Source organism: Puntigrus tetrazona, chromosome 17 (assembly GCF_018831695.1).
Source record: "Puntigrus tetrazona isolate hp1 chromosome 17, ASM1883169v1, whole genome shotgun sequence".
Taxonomy (NCBI): Eukaryota; Metazoa; Chordata; class Actinopteri; order Cypriniformes; family Cyprinidae; genus Puntigrus; species Puntigrus tetrazona.
The window spans coordinates 15,250,215-15,265,572 of NC_056715.1; the positions used below are offsets into that span (position 1 = coordinate 15,250,215).

Genomic DNA, 15,358 nt, shown 5'->3' on the forward strand with positions numbered 1-15,358 from the left:
CTACTGTACTAGTCAAACATTTAAAATATCTTATCCTATTAGGAAAGCTAAAGTTATACGGTCAGAAGTAAAAAACTAAAGTTAAAACAATGATATTGTGAAATATTATTAGAATTTTAAATAATAGTTTTCTGTTTAATATATTTTCAAATGTATTCCTGTAGTAGCAAAACTGAGTTTTCCTTCTTCATTGTCACGTGATGATGTTTATAACAATTCTGAGAAAAGAGTCAGAATCCTTTTTTTTTTATTATTTAATTGCATACATGGTCTACCTAAATTAGTTATTAGTACTACAATATATAGGCAAAATCACATAATATATGTTTAATATCACTTTTATTTCCGGTAACCACAGCTATAAGTTTTTAACAGTAATTTAAACTAGATACGTTTTTCAGTACAGACACTGGCTCACGTCAGAAGGGGCCGGCTGGCACGGAACGAACTGGAACGAAGATCTGTGCTCAAGGAGCTTTAGAAGAGCAAACTCTGAGCAACGCAATACATGGAGAAAGCCCCTTTTTGTCGATCTCCTCTATTTAATCTGATTAGCATTAGAATAAATTGATGTAATGACATGAAATCTACATGAAATCCCTCTCTTTCCTTGTCTCGCACAGAGAAATTCCCATAAATCTGACATTAGCGATGAACGTGAATGTCGTTAATCTCCGAGGGACCATGCGAAGTGATGCTGAACACAAGATGCTTTGGTACCGAGTCTTCAGCCAAAGTTTACCTTCTTTCTTTTTCTCCCTCCCCTCCTTTGGCGGGATTTCGGAGCTGCAGCTGCCCCTCTCTCTTCCAGTATCCCAATGCTTCAGTGAGTCTCTATAGAGCGCTCACTGAGCCGGCAGGGCGGGGTATTGTTTCTCCCTCCTGGCTCTTTGCCAGCACCTTGCCCAGCTTTTGGTAAGCTTGTCTAGTTCCAACTCCCAACCTTTTCTTCTCTTTCTTCTTCTCCCCCTTTTGGCCTTGCTCCTCTCTTTTTTCATCCTTATTTTGTCCTTTCTTTTCAGCCGGGCTCCTTTCTCCTTTCTTCCCTGCAGTGTGGAGCTGGTGAATATTTATTGATGCTGCAGGTATTGTGAATGGATGAATGGATGGAGTACAGGAGAGGAGGGATGTGGGAGACTGTGGGAGAATTCTGAATGGACAATACGCTTCCCTTTAAGAATGGAGAAAACACAGTGAGCTACAGATTCAGCCTGCTAGTCTATGCTTGTCTCATTCAAGTCGACTCTCTATTAACAACCTCTTTTCCCCTCTCTTAGTCTTTTCCCCCCTCCTCGTTCTGTCCTTTATGAGCGTGATGAAATATGTTCACCCGGGCCATGTCTCCTCGGGGCAGCTCTGCTGAATGAACTGCGAACAAGTGGATTTTTCTTCCCCCCTTCACATCCTTGTTCGTCACTCAGGGGTACAATAGATCAACTCGCCACCCCAGGCCTTCTTAAGGCAAAATCTGTCTATAACCGCCGTCTTCCAAAAGGGTTGAAAATGGTTAGCCGTCCCATCCTCAACCCCCACGGCTCCGCTTCACACCTGAGGTAAACACGGGCGACTAATGGACCCGCACTATCAGGTGTCACAGACAAGAGAAATATATTAGGTAACAAAGACAAAAAGAAGTAGATACAAAAAGCCCTCGCACAACATTATAGATTAAAACAAAACTCACTCACCCAATGACAGCATTCTGAAACACCTGAGAATGTTGTTGAAGGATTGCTTTCATAGAACTTGAGAACTGAGTTTCTTTCCTGTTATACTGCAAGTATAGACTTTGTGTTAAATGTTTGTTTTTTTTTTCTTAAATGTTATATAAAGTGATAAAAGGACGAAGTGATGCATTTAGTTAGAAATGCCAGTAAAACAAGTGTTGGTTGTTATTGGCAAGGTTTCTGAGAACTGTTGAGTCATGCAAATGTAATGTTTCTGAAACTAAAAAACATGAAACCAGTAACTCACTGAAATATATGCACTCGAATATGTGTCATAGCACTCAAATTAACATCAGACTGAATATTACTTAATAGATGACTGAAGTATCTTAAAGATTTATAAAAGATTTTAGAACTATTTTAAAGTTGGACTAAGAGGAATTAATAATAATGCAAATACTACTACCACTCCTCCGCCTCCTCTTCCTACTACTACTACTAATATTATTATAATTATTATTATAAATAATCAGTATAAATGTTAATTATTAATGCTATTTTTTATGCTATTTTAATTAGTTTTCTTCAATATATTATTTTATTATTGTTACTGCTGTTGCTCTTGTTAGTGCTAATATTTGGTTTACAAAATAAGTACATTCATAGTTCTTATTCTTTTCTTATTTCTAAGAGGAAGTATAATTCATAATAATAATATTAATCATAATAAGTTAATACAATGTACTGGTTTATATGTAGTACTTTAATGGCGTGTAGCAAACATATTTATAAAAATGGGTCTCCATTTATCCAATTTCCGCTCCAGAATCATTTAAGATTTCATTTGTGATTTTTTTTTTCCTGTGTGATATACTTTGTCAGAGTATAGTGTCCATGGCTCAACACCGACACAGACGACAGAGAGCAGCACAACGGCCCCTCTCACGGAGTCTGTCTCTTTCCTCGTCTCTCATGAAGTCTGGCTGAAGACCATCCTTGAGCAGGAAGTTGTGGGTCAGCCGCACAGCTGGACTGAGACAGACACTCCATTGTCTGTCTCATCCTTTCCTTGCCGGTGGTCAAAGCGCTGCTGGAGCATTACAGTTGGATACATGAGCGTATGACGAATGAAACTGTGGAAGAAAACTTCCTAAATTGTTTTTAAAAGGTGTGAGTCACTGTCTTGATTAACGAAAGCAGTGTTCAATAATATGCACACGCTCTAGTTCAGTTTATTTTACAAGACCTCCACAAGCATGCGGCCCAGGGGGTCAAAGGTGACGACCGTCTCGATGGCCTTTTGGTGTATGTTCTCCATTAGCTGTGCTCGACGGGCCTGGTGTGTGTTTCCTGTCAGCTGATTGCCAACAATCAGTCAACATCAGGCCACATGGTCGAGAGGAACTCACTTAACCAGAGCCCAGAGCAGAAATGTGTGATCAGCAGTTCTCAGAGCGATTGACAGAAAAGTTGCTTGACATTTCTCTCTGATTGCTGCTAGTTTATTGTCTTCACTATCACTGTCTGCCATCTCTTTCAGACGTTATTGTATAACTCATGAGGATGGTCTTGCATGCTTACTCAGGAATCTTCTTAAGGTGTACCTCTAAGCTGGAATGATACTCTGCAACATATTCGCTTTTGTTATGCAATTTTACGTGAATGGACACAGGTAGTGAAATCTGTTGCATTAAATTGTTAAAGAAAGTTGTAAGAAACTGCATTTCTTTAACAAGGAGGTAGTAATTGTTGAAAAACTAGCAATTTAGGTGTTTAAAATAAATGGCATTCTTTAACTTTATTTTCATAAAAAATTGTACAAAAAGTATCATGGTATCATGGTATGGTAAAAGTATCATGACTGCACTCACAAATGATGCATTAATGCCATACAAAGGAGGTGTTTTAAAAAATTAATAGTTGAGTGAATCATTTGGGAGGCATTGAGCAAGTAAGGTAATAATAAATGCATATTATAAGACAATAATTTTTTTTTACCTTGAATGCATGTCAACCTGTTGTTGGAGACTCCCAAAACCAAAATATTTCATTACCCAGGGCACTTTAACAAACAATTAACCACAACTTTTGCCTCAATAAACTCCTAATTAACTGCGCATTAATAGTTAGTAAGGTAGTTGTTAAGTGCAGGTATTGGGGAAAATTAGAGATGTAAAATAAGTTTATGCTGAATATGTTTATAAGTATCTACTAATAAACAGCTAATATGTTAATACCATTTAAACATACATTTATCAAAACTTGAATTTTAAAAGTGCTCTCTGAGTTTCTCGACAGGTCAGTTTATCTTTGCATGCCCACTGGTAAACTGAGAAAGCTGTTAAATGATTGGCCTGTCTTTGACATATGTGACATATCGTCTAAGATGATCATGCAAGGTCCATTAGGCACAGTCAGAGGTGGAGCGGGTCACATGGGATGCAGTCAAGGTTAATAACTGTCTCTGTGATGCAGATTGCATGCTAGAAGAACAGCTCTTTAATGTGTGCTACTCATTACTGGTTCACAAGCCCCCCGCCAGCTTCTTCAACAGATCTCTTGTGCATGTATTAGTATGTTTATGTCCTGTCTTGTGAGTTTTACCAATTCCCCGTCAAATGAAGACAATAGGAGGTTATTATATTTAAGAAATTGCAGAGTTTGGGTTAAAGTAGGGCACATCTCTCCTATTGTTGCCCAACTGTCAAATTCATGTATGTTGTGGTTCAAACGTATTTACAGCCAATAAGCAGAAACTGTGATTATTGTAAACGCTACTTTTTATATTATTTACACCATTTTTACATGGCAATGCAAAGATCACAAGTTTAATCTTAACAAATATGATCATGTATAAACTGATTTTAAAAGCGTGCCTTCAATACAGTGTAAGTTGAAAGAAACGTGTGCCAAGTGCATGAATCTTAATGCTCTCTAAGGGAACAAACTCTCTTAAGAAACAATGCTCTCTTAAGAAACAAACAAAACACTTTAAAATGTTGTTATTTCTGTAAAGCTTTCTCTGACATTCGAAATTTGCAAATCTATAATATTTGTGCACAAATATATGGCCCAATTTAATATCCTTCAGTGTATTCAGTCTTCGGTGTAAGTATGAATTTAAATGATTTTCCCATTTTATTGATATCTAGGCAAAATCACAAATTTAATCTCTCAGACATGTAATATTGCACCTCATTAAGGCTATCCTCATCCGTATTAAGCTTTACTTAGCAAACCCCCGCTACAAAAAAGCTGACTGAATATTTTATATAGGCTAGTAGTAATGTCTCTAGGATGAATGAAATCCAAAAATTCTCTGTATTGTCATGGGACTTGAGCTGTGATGTTTCAAGTAAGCTGCTCCTCTAGCCAGGCCTCGTGGGATAGTACAGCATTAATTGGGTCTTTAGAATATCAGCAGAGGTAGTAGGTCATCTGGGTACTGTTTCATCTGTTTAGTGAATACAAGAATATGTACACATTTGACCTGTTAGTTTGAGATTTGTATGCAGTTTTGTGAGTGTTTATGAGTGAGTATCTTGTGATTTGAGGGAGATGTTGCAGTTAAATTGCTCAATGCTAGCCAATGGTAACATCCATAGTTAGCATAACAAACAATAAACTTATTTTTTGTCCACTATTAGCTTCGGAGAACATATTGGTTTTAGTCAGGGAACGAGATAGGAGTGTGTGAGTGCTCTCCCCTGACCTAAGGCCTTAAGGCCATATGTATCCATATGAGAAAAGAAAGCTCTCTATGATACCTCACCAAGATCTGGATTTTAACTCCGGCCTTGTTTCTGGCCTGTCATCTATTATTACAGCTGGTTCAGCCATGAGCACTGCAGAGACTCAACCCCTCTCCAACGGGGTCGTGACCTCCGACCCCTCACCTCGGGGTTATTTGCTGGGACATTGCGATTAAAGAAAGCTGTTTTGTTCCCAGATCCTCTTTAAGAAAAGTCTTCAGGTTTTGTCTTCTGTCATCAGGGCCATTGATGTGCTCTACGTGAGCTGATTAACAGAACTGCCTGGTCAGATGACCAATTCCCCAATCCTTGTGGACGTTTCCATGAATTTGCTCAACTACAAGACGTAGCCGATGCGAAAATATATTTGATCCACTGTGCGAACGTCTGCGCCCGCGTTTTTTTTTTTACGTCTACTATACATAATCAGTGTGTGCATGTGTGTTTGAAAGAGTCGTGTGTGTGTGTGTAATTACAGACCTCAGGTAATTTAACACCACAGCCACTCCCTTAGGTGCTTGGCTCATGTTTTATTAGGAAGAAGGATTAGGGGAGGGAGGGTCATTACAACAATAGGCCATAGATCTGCACTGATCTCCATCTAAACCAATGATATACATCTTAAATAGAGCGTAAATGCATTGATCTAAAACACTGAATACCAGGATTACTGTACCAATTCATGTTGTTGAATTAGAACGCCTACAGTACATGAACAACTATACACATGGTAAGAACGTAACAGATATTACACTTATCCAAACAGTTCAATGTGAATGAAACCAGCAAGGACTCAACAATGGCTTCTCAAATTCAAACTGTTGATGTTTAGAGTTTTTCAGGCTGTTATTTTCGTCTTTCTCCCTCTCTCCATCAAAGGTTAGAGGTCAGAATCAGAAATCTCTATGCTCCGGCAATCCATGTCTTCACATCCGTCTTCATTAACCGTCTGGAACTCGTCAATCTTCAAAACATCCGCGTCTCTTGCTCCCAACAAACAACATGTACTCATTGGCTTGCTACTGTGAACTGCCAGCCGACATATTTGCAGTTTCGTTTTTATGAGTCTATATAGATAGCCAGTATCTTGTTATGAAAAGGTCAGATTGTCTACATGCCTTTGCATCCACTTCAGTCCAGATTATTTTTGGTTGCTAAGGCTCACACTTATGTAACTTACATAAATTTTAATGTGTAACCTATCCAGCACTGTTTGTGCTACAAACACGAATTCTATCTCAAATTATGTGTGTGCATGTTCATTTCAAAGTGAGTATGCTTACCAATTTCTGTCAGGTTGGCAGGAATAAGGACTAGGTATAAGGACTAAGCACTAATATCATGGACACTTGGGTTAAAACAATGCCCTAGCAACCATCCACATTACTCCCTTGCAAAAAAATTCAAGAATATTTTCCAAGTGTTGTTTATGAAGTATGCTAAAATAACTGTACTAGTAGTACAGTTCATTTAAAATGTACTATTTCATTACTGGCTGAGTTTTTGCTTGTAAAATATGCTTTATTGTATACTTTAATTGTAACACAACAGTATAAAAACTAGGTCAAATATACTTGGATTATCCTGTATACTCATCAGTACACTTAAGTATAATTTTGGCTGACACTTTAGTAAAGGGACCAATTCAAACTAGTAGCTTATTAGCGTGCATAATATTTAAAAAAGCACATAAAAAGTAGACTGAAATATAAACTCTTGCTTTTGGTTTGAAAAAAGTCATTGCACAGTTGAATGAACGTCTTTTTTGTAAGAGCTAGAATCAGGGTGTTTAGCATGCAGAAGCACTCACAATTTCTTCAGAAACGTTAAATCGAACCGCCTTAAATGCGTTGTGAAGCGGCAGGTAAGTTGAATGTGACAGACAGTGTAGATCGTTGTGAAAGGCTGTTCGTAAGATAAACACTTAATGAAAGGAGATTCACCAGTATGGGGGTAAACCGATGACAGAAAGATAACAAAGATTGGAGAGAGAATGAATGAGAGAACTCGGAGCCGTGACTTGGCTGAACTTACTGTGAACTGTGCCAGATTTATTTTCCCCAGCCTTTCTCTCTCCCACTGGGAGCCAGATTTACACGGCTCCTTCTCTGTATGTGTGATTTGAGGGGCGAAGCCGCAAAGGCTCGTGGGAGGCAGGCAGGAGGAAAAAGGGATGATGGGGATTTGGGGGGTCTTTTGTTTATGGCTTCACCACAAAGACACATCTCTCTACCTGTGGCCCTAATTCATAATCTCAAACTCTCTCCGCTGAGCAATCAGTACTAAACACCTCTGCTTATAGACCTGGCTTCCCCCAGAGTAGTAAATGTGTATCTTCTGTCGTCATTCATCATTGTATTGTATTCATAAGGAAAGAGGTCACTGGCCCAGGCTGGGGGTAATGAGTGAACGAGTTTCAGCGGGGTGAGCAGGTCTTGTGTTTGTCTCTGGGTAATAGGTGTCGAATGATATCGAAAGACCCTCCACCCCCTTTCACCATGTAGGCATGTGGTGTGATTGGATAGAATTGGACATGTCCAAGTATGTTTACGTGTATCTAAGATAGGAAATCTTCTAATGGAATGCATAGAGTGCAAGTGAATAGTGTATAAAGAAGCTAAAGAAAACTAGATTGCTTGCAGCATCAATGAAGATTTTGCGCAGTTGCAATGAAGAAACCTTAACTGTTTATACAGTAAACAACAGTCATTACTCCTTTAGCATATTGTTCATCCTTAATAGATTCAAGATTAGAATCAGCTTATCTCAAATGCCAGCATACTATTTCAGTGGATTTTTTAGCATTTGCAGAGTTTCTTTGCTAATGTTGCATATTGTCAAATTTGTATATTTTGCAAAGTTACCCACATATATTTACTATATCCAATGAAGGTATGTTTTAAAGCTAATGTTACCCACAAAACCTTGCACTTTGTGAGTATTATGTTTTCAACATCTTCAAGTTAGCGGCTTTTTTGTATAATAATAATGCATTTTAACCAATTTTACTATTAAAACCATTAAAAAAATGGTTGTGTTTTTGAACATATTCCATTACGATTTAGTGGTTTTAACATGCCACCAGAAGCTGACAAACTACCAGTAGTAACCAACAAGGACCTTAATGGCTTTAGCTAAAAGCTAACGCTAATGATAACAATACCTGAGGCGTTTGATGTGTCAAGACACTTACTGTATCTCGTGTATGTCAGTGTATGTGTATGTAAAAAGTGTGTACATTCATCTGTGAAGTAAATATTTTATATACAATGTACAGCTACGTCAGTCCTGAGGTTGGCTGTGAATGAAAATAAACATATGGCCATGTTCACTGCACAGAAATGCAAACACGTTATTATTGTGCGGTTATTCTGCACAGACACACTCAAGCACACCTATACACCCGGGGGAAGTGAAGCGCATAAAAGGGCCAATGGTTGAATAGAAGAACGTAGTGCAACACCCATTTGAACATAAACAGGGGGATCTCCTTACAGAACAGACCACATCCAGCAGCGCTGGGAAAGGTGGATGAGGTCAGGGCACTTTTCATTGGTGGAAAGGAAGAAAAAAAATCATTAATTACTGTAATTACAACCAAAAGCCTTTTCACTCTCTCATTCAAACAGTGAAAGAGAAAGGTGGGGTTGCTTGTCTGTAGCTGAATGGAGCACACACATACTCATGACACACTTACACATATGCCAACAAATACACACGCGGCATACACACATGCACAGGCATGCAGATTTATGGACAGGCATTGGCTTGTTGACACACATGACAGCAGTCGTAGACATACGCATGTATACCCTAACACACACAAATACTCGGGCCACATGCAGCGTACAGCAGCAGAATCTCATTTTTCATCTTTCTCTCTTTCTTGATGCCTCATTTCCTTCATTATTATGAGTGATGTGGTTAGTATCGGGAGCGAGTCTGATGTATGAAGTCTGTGTCTACATGTTCTCTACTTGCTGTTTGTTTTTCCGTCTTGCTGTGTCCCCTCATGGGCTTCAACAAAGCCCAGTACATTTTTCTTTTTATCAAGCATTGATAAAGAGAGTTGTTTAGTGAATGTTGAGTTGCTTTCAATCTTCTTTTAATGGTAATCTAAAAAAAAAAAGCCATTTGTTAAGTATTTATTTGTTTTTTAATTTAATTAAATTATTATAATGCAATTATTTTTACAGTAAAGATCATTTATAAGGGTACCGTCACACAAAAAATATTCTGGTAACTCATTTATTACTGGACCTAATTGTGTTCTTTAGCTTTGTTGTTGTTACTATTGCTGTTTTAGCCCATTGTTTGATCAGGTACTTTCTTTTCCAATATCTTATTTTCTAAAAAAAAAATGTTCTACAGTAATCATGCTTCATGTCAAACCGTGTTTGAGTCAATATTAAGCCCCATTAAATCACAATTACATACAGTATAGCTGCTGTTGTAATATTTATTTATTTATTTATTAATGTCGAACTTATCTTTATCTTAAAATACTTTGATCTGAGAACCTTTGTGTGCTGTGGTTTGCCTGGTTTACATTTTATAAATCTAAATGTCAAACTGTATGATTTGATGCAGGTAAAATTATGTAGAGCCACATGGCTCTGTCTTAAGACCTTTGATGTTCTCCTTCAGCATGCTCCCAGTAGATGATATTGTAAGGAAGCCTGGAATAAATACTAAGACAAGAAAACGCATACATGATGCGGATAACGTAGCCATGTGTTTATAGCTGTAAGATTATAATGCTGGGTTCCCCCGAAAGTAATCTTAAACAAAGCAGTTCAAAATGCAGGAGTGTTCGTACAAGACCTAGAGAGTTTGAGCGTACTGGTCCTATCTTACACGTACTTGTACTGTCTCAACTTCTTTTTTTAAAGACGATGTTGCTAACATTACAAAATAGATCCTTCTAATCAACAGAAGTTTCTAACCAACAGTGCTGACCAACAGAAGAAGGTTCCCCTGCTAAATCTTGGTTCCTCCAAAGTTTTCTTCCTCATTCTATTATTATCATCAGAGGGGCTTTATTCGCCATCGTTGTCCTTGCCTAGCTTTCTCGCTTAGAGCACTGATCCTTGTAAACCTCCTTTGTGACAATTACTGTGAAAAGCACTATAGGATAGGAAATCAACAAACAGAAATGCTGTCTTTTTCTGGAATTGTATCAAAAACCTCACCAGCTTATTTACCTGTTCAGTCTCTCTGACAAGCTTTTAATTTCTTTTAATACAAAATCCCTGGCCTTTTATATATGTTTATTTTTATTTTTGTCATACATCCTCATTCCAAAAAAGATATGCATCGAGTTGCCTCTTCACACAGTGTTCTAGTTAACCTACTGAGCAGCATTCCAGTTTTTTTCTACCTGTCAGTTACAACCATTAAGAACCATGCAAGTTCAGAGGGCTCCGCAATTATCGAATTCATATTTTCAGCACAATGCTGCTTGCGGATGAATACATAGCCTGCATGCGAGACGTGTGACCTAACATAGATCACAAAAACGAAAGCACACATTGTTTGTAAGGAGCAGAGTACACTTGAGCCTATATTTCACTCTAAGCCAGCCATGAAGCTCTACAGATGATCATTTTGCCCTTTGCTAATGGAACGGCTAATCCTGAGTGCACATGGTTATGCGCTTTCTAAAAGTATTCCTCTGGGTCTGGGTTTATTTCATAAGATTTCTGGTTGGGTAGGAAGACTGTGTATCACTGTCAAATCATTGAGCCAGTTTTGAGTTGTGGTTAGACTGTTTTTTTTTTTTTTTTGGTGGGCTAATCAGCTATCATGGAGCTCAGATGTCACCTGCTGGACACAGTGAGAACTGCAGGTTTAAATTCTTCATCCTTTCACCATTTTCATTATGGAGTTACAGAGGACAAATGAAACAATAGGAGGAAAAAGCAAGACACACTTATCTACATTCTCACCTCGTATTTGCATTATAAAAGATTCACTGTCCATAACATGTTTTGCCTTTAAAATTGAGTATATGCATCAAGTCCTTTGTATTATAAGCTGTGTAAATACATTAGTTAAGTATTTTTACTGTTTCTGTTGTTTTTACTGGTTGCAAAGACAAATAATGTCTCGCACCCATATGACTGGCCTTTGTGCCCCTTTCACGCAGTTCACGAGTATAGAAGTCATTTATAGTGTATGTTGCCCATTTTCCACTCTATTTCTTCCCCCTGCTCTTCTTCATCTCTCTCGCACCCCTGGCCAGCACAGCAGCTGTGGGGCAGATGTGAAAACGGTTGCATATGAGAACAGGTTTGGCATTTATTCCCCCCACCAAAACCACAGTACAGTGCTTCATCAACTTAGAAACCTTTAGTTTCCCCAATCATGCTGCTTTTCGTTTTACTTACGGATGATTCTGGACCGCGGAGATGTCTGGTGGTGGAATTATTTGGGCTGAAGGAAGCTGACAGCCGTCCATGTGTTGTTTGGGCTTGGCCGGGTGATCAACAACATGTATGTTTATAAATGGGGCGTTTTGGAGACTTAGATTTCCATGAGAAGCAGAAATGAGGTCGCTAAATCTGGTGTTTATATGGGGTGGCCATGTTTCAGACGTCTACTGTAGACATCCAGTTTAGTTACGCCTGCTGGGAAATCAACCACTAATGCTTGTGAATGCATGCTGTATTCATAAACAGGTATCATTAGACTTTTACATTTCATAAAAAAGCAAGAAATACTAGCCTGTGAAAAAGTCACTGCTAAGGTTGTCCAAGAAGCATTGCTGTGGGATTGCCTATTAAGCCAAAAGTGCCTACCACCAACTATAACTGAGATTCTTTGTTAATGTATGATTTTTGCCCATTTATTGTCCTTTTCCCTTTAATTATACCATTTAGAAATGGAAAATCACACTTCTGCCCAACAAGTCTACGGCACAAGTGGTTGCAGCAAATCCCTTTAAACTCCAGAAAATCCTACACCTACACTTTGAGGTAAGCTGATAAACTTTTAGTTTCATCCTGCATAAAATAATAATTTATCCTTAATGCACAAAATAAAATAAGTGTATATTGTCTGTATGTTTTCACATATATTTTTTTACACTTATTTCAAGTTTCTACTTCTTATACTTATATTTATATATTTTAAATATTAAATTATAATTTTGTACATTAAAATATTGTTTAAATGTAATACTGAATAACACAGTTGAGGTGTTTTACATGTGCTTTTTACTATGCTGTAAACAAAATAAGAGATTGTTTAAATAATGATTTCAAATGTATCATGTATTTTAAATCCTCAACCAACAACTCGAGGACGAGTGAACGATGACAGAATTTTCATTTTCACTTTAAGCACACTTCTTTTTAACTAATTGCAGTCGTTATGAAGTCATTTTTAGTGTTTAGCGTAGTTTAGTGTAGTATGAGTACTGTACCAAGCACTGCCAATAACTCGAGTATCAGTGTGCGAGTGTGCATGTGAACAGTCCAAAACAAGCACGTACCAGTAAAAAATGAACAGGGCACGGCATCGGACACAAGCCTCTCATCGTTATGAAGACAACGGCATGCTGATGTCTCTTCTACACTCAGTGAAATCAATGGACAATAGAGCGCCAGGCAGGAAACCATAATTAGTCTTTGATCAAAGTGTCCGTTACCCAATACAAAGCGACACTGGAAGAGGGGCAGCATGTCTGGAGAAAGAGAGAGAGCTCTTTTTCTCTTCCCATTCTTTGACACAGTTGAGAATAATCGGGGGGCCAGTTGATGCTGGGGTCACGGCCCGGGCCCCGGGCCCCGCTGTGCAACATGTAGGCCCTTTATCAAAAAAAAAAAAAAAACGTTGGCCATTCTCAGCAACTGTTTTCCTGGAATAAAGACTAGTGTATTTGTTTCTTTTCTTGTTTAGAGCTGGGTGGAGGAGGGTTGTGGGATGACGAGGGTCCTTTTATTTAGTTCGAGTCAAAGCAGGAAGCAGCATTCAAGAGCAAATACTGCTGACTACAAAAGAGAAAGAGAATAAAAAAGAATAAAGACTGAGGACAAGTGCTTTTTTTTAAGGGTTGACCACAGCTGACAAAAGAAAGGACACAAGAGACGGGACAGAGAGACTGTTTTTGATTCTCAGTAAACATGTCAGTCTGTTCATACTTCTTTTTCTTTCCATGTCAAACATCCTCCTTATATAAATAGGCTACAGGGTACATACTTGATTTTGTGCTCGGTTAAAACATTTTATATAATTTTGTTATCCTTTTCAGGAGAAAAATACAAATGATTTCTGTACCAGTGCACGCATATAAATGAAAACAACTGAGGTTTTGATGGTACATTGAGAGCGTACTATCCTGAAATGGGCGAAAAGCTGAGCCACAAACATAGACACAACTATCACGTTTTTCCGTATTGGTATCGGTGCTCTTTGTGGTAAATAACAGACTTGGTGATAAATAAAAAGAATGAAACACAGCTGGTTTGGCGTAAGCCATTCATGCAAGATACACAGCATGGGGAAGGAAGATATTTAAACACAGATTTATTTGGTAATGAAAATGCGATCAGGTTTCCATAACAATATTGAACCTTTTTCCCCGAAAACGAATTATTTTTAAATTGAAGTTGGAGGCATCTGACATAAATGTGTTCTCAATTTTGCTTGCTCGTTATTTTTTATCCATGGATGGTGGTACTAAACGCACAAATAACAAACAGTCATTTCGAATCAATCAATAAAATGAAATACAGTAGTCTTACACTTACACTGAAATAGCTACAGATATATGGACAACAGGGTTAAATATAGAATAGTTGAACATAAGTTAAAATAATAAACAATTGGAGATAAACAAATAAGTGACAAAGCGATATATGGATATTAGGAAATAATATTAAGGATACATTTGTAATATAATGACAAAAGAAATCAGAAAAGACGCATTTTCTATATAGGACTATGCATTAATTTATTAATGAAATATCCTTTGCTTGGTTATTTTTCCCACTCCAGCTAACAAGATGGCTGCACAAATGTTTTTTTAATTGCCAAACTGATTATTTTATGTATTTTTTTTTACAGTTTAAAGACAAAACTGAACAGTTGAAAACAATCAGCCACTAATAAACTAAAATCAAAACAAATGCTCAAAGTTACAGAATACATTACATTTTGTTTCGCATCAAACACTCGAAAAACAAGGATGTTTCCGAGCACAAGATGACAGTTCTCTTACATATCCTACCCTACTGTTTATGTTTTATGCTTTTTTTTACCTCACACATTTACTTTCTGTACACTTTAAGTGAAACAATTGGTTTTAGGTAGGCCTTTTTGTTTCCACACAGGACACGCATACTGTTTTCTCTCTCTCTCTCTCTCTCTCTCTCTCTCTCTCTTCATTAAATAATGCATTGTGTTTGATAATCTTGTGAGGTTAAAATAGTTTGACTAAATCACAGCAGGGCACACAACAGGCAGACAGCTCGGCTTTAGCGCCACATCGTGGATATTTTTAGAAATTCACCAGATTAGTATTTAGACGAGCTCGATTTTTAAACGTAACAGCAGAGGGCAGCACGCCATGAAAATGCAGCTTTACGGTGATTGAACTTCCGGTGTCCCTCTAGCGATACACACAAGCGCTCTAAATCAAAATCATGTTTTCTTTGGTGGTTTCACAGTGTGTTTGGTCTTATCCTCGATGCAGAATTACATTCAGTACTAGTCACAGAAATCCACACACACAGCACGCCCTCATAGCGTGGCTTCATATCACGCTTCCTCAAAACGTGCTTTTTTCTTATTTTTGTTTTCGAATTATTTCTCTAAAGTACAACTGGTCACGTAAATAGGATGTAACAAGCCGTAAAGCTACTCAAAAGTGACAGTAATAAAAAAACAGCCGCCAGAAGAAACTGTTGAAGTCTCTGAACGGGCAAAGCGTTTCTG

At 37.9% G+C, this 15,358-nt stretch overlaps 1 long non-coding RNA gene across 1 annotated transcript; it reads left to right on the top strand.

Annotated features, from left to right (window-relative positions):
• Window positions 1–359: 359 nt before the first annotated feature.
• LOC122362240 lies at window positions 360–1,699 on the top strand. The gene is made up of 3 exons (XR_006253079.1): window positions 360–915; window positions 1,023–1,193; window positions 1,278–1,699. It is a non-coding gene; the product is annotated as an uncharacterized LOC122362240 (long non-coding RNA).
• The last annotated feature ends 13,659 nt before the right edge of the window (window positions 1,700–15,358 follow it).